The 2361-nt window shown below is 42.2% G+C and overlaps 1 pseudogene; it reads right to left on the bottom strand.

The window, feature by feature from the left end:
* Window positions 1–1111: 1111 nt before the first annotated feature.
* Window positions 1112–1974, bottom strand: LOC100684273 (annotated as a pseudogene).
* Window positions 1975–2361: the final 387 nt, after the last annotated feature.

Below are 2361 nucleotides of genomic sequence, written 5' to 3'. Positions count from 1 at the left end.
ATGGCATCAATCTCTAATACTTAGTGGCTTGCAAAGAAATAGATGGTTCTTTACCTGCCTACTTTTCATCACCAATGATTGGAGAAAGACTAGGGATATTCAACATTGCCCATACCATCCTGCTCAAAGATCCAAGCAAAATCACAGCTCTGACACACTATTAACATGGCTTCATCTTCAAAACGAGGGTTAACAATAAAATACTTTATATTCCTGAAGAGGTAGATGTCCTTGTTAATAATAAGGATTGTACTCTCTTCACCCACAGCTCTAAATGGTTTTATACAGCTTTATTAGATTTATTTTCCAATGGTAACATGCCACAGGGGCATCACTTGATCTAACAATTCAGCAATAGCAGGAGGTAATAGTATTCTCTAGAGAAGCAAAAGCAACAGAATGTAAAGATTGAGATTGAGAGCGACAGGGAAAGGGAGAGAGAGGGAGAGAGAGAGAGAGAGAGACTGAGATTTATTTTAAGAAATTGACTCACATGATTTGGAGGCTTGGCAAGTCCAAAATCTGCAGGGTAAGCCAGCAGTCTGGAGACTCTGGAATCCAAAAGCAGGAGCTGGAAGAATTCTTTCTTCCTTGGGGAAGTGAGCCTTTTTTTCTATTAAGACCTAAGCTCTCCTGATTTAAATGTTATTCTCACTAAAAGATACCTTCACAGAAACATCCAGAAAAATATTTAACCAAATATCTGAGTCCCGGGCAGCCTGGGTGGCTCGGCGGTTTAGCGCCGACTTCAGCCCAGGGCATGATCCTGGAGTTCTGGGATAGTGTCCCGCTTCGGGCTCCCTGCATGGAGCCTGCTTCTCCCTCTGCCTGTGTCTCTGCCTCTCTCTGTCTCTGTGTCTCTTATGAATAAATAAATCTTTTTAAAAAAATTTGAGTCCCATGATCTAGCCAAGGTGACACATGAACTCTCACAGAGGGAAAAAAGAACCTCTATCATTGTTCTGGAATCATGTGTAGAATAAGAGCTCATCTCTTTGGATTTAAGATCATTCACTTTGGTCTCATGTCATTCAGTGATGCATATACTTTTTTTTCATGCTATATTATCTTTCAGTATAAAGACTTCCAAACACATCACATAGAGACCATCTTACCCACTGTTCTGTTTGGCCACTAGTCTCTTGTCTCTTTCTTCAGTGATGGTGAAATGGATACCCTTTCCACGGGGAAGAGTAATCCATGGTTTGTTGCCTTTGCCAATAACAAAAATGTTGGAGAGCCAGGTGGCAAAGCTGTTGCCATTGGCATCTTTCACGTGAACTACATCAAAAGAACCAGGATGTCTCTCTCTGTTGGTGATCACACCAATTTTTCCCAGGTTAGCATCCCCAGTTGTCATACACAGATTACTAGTGTCAAACTTGATGAAATTAGGAATCTTTCCAGAGTCCAAATCAATCTGAATGGTGTCATTCACCTTGATAAGGGAATCAAGATAGCAGATGGTGAAAGCATCATGGGTCACCAGATGAGGGATTTCTTTTGTCCCCACAAAAAACTTTCTCACTTTGCACAACTTATACTTGGTGTCCTCAGGTATAACCCAATGAACAGCAAAGTGACCCTTGGTGTCATAGATCAAATGGAAATTCTTCCCAGTCTTGTCAAAGCTGGTGACATCCATAAAACCAGCAGAGTAGGTTATATCAGTTTGGACCTTGCCATCAATCTTAATAAACCCTGCATACAGATCTTCTTTATTTATCTCCTATTAGGGCATACTTAAGTCCGTTCCTTAGGAAAATGATGAGAAGGAGATATTCTCTCTACTTACGGGGACCAATGGATGGACAAGGGGCAAACACATCAGTCAGTTTATCCAGCATCCAATGCTTTGGAGCTTCCACATGCTTCAGATGCTTCTTAGGACCATGAGTCATGGCTGTGCTAGTCATGAAGAGCCAGCGATGCATATACTTTCATCTCATGGCTGTTTTGTTGTTGTTGTTGTTTTTAGACCTGGTTTTCATTTTTAGGAAGAGAAGCAACAGCATCAAAATTTAGGCTCTTTTTGCCATAGTGACTAATGCATTTTGTAACTACCTCATTTGTATAAAGGTATGTGGGAAAGCTTCTTCCTAGGCATTCATGAAGGAAGAAATTTAGACTCATCTGCTCATATAGACCTGAATCAAGAAAGGCTACTCTCAGGGGACGCCTGGGTGGCTCAGCGGTTGCACACCTGTCTTAGGCTCAGGTCGTGATCCTGGGATCCAGGGTCGAGTCGCACATTGGGCCCGCTTCTGTGAGGGGCTTACTTCTCCCTCTGCCTATGTCTCTGCCTCTCTCTCTCTCTCTCTCTCTCTCTCTCTCTGTGTGTGTGTGTGTGTCTGTTTCTCA

The sequence above is a fragment of the Canis lupus genome, chromosome 32 (genome assembly GCF_011100685.1).
Source record: "Canis lupus familiaris isolate Mischka breed German Shepherd chromosome 32, alternate assembly UU_Cfam_GSD_1.0, whole genome shotgun sequence".
In the NCBI taxonomy this organism is placed as follows: domain Eukaryota; kingdom Metazoa; phylum Chordata; class Mammalia; order Carnivora; family Canidae; genus Canis; species Canis lupus.
The sequence above is the reverse complement of the archived record's forward strand: the minus strand, read 5'-3'. Positions and strand labels throughout refer to the sequence as shown.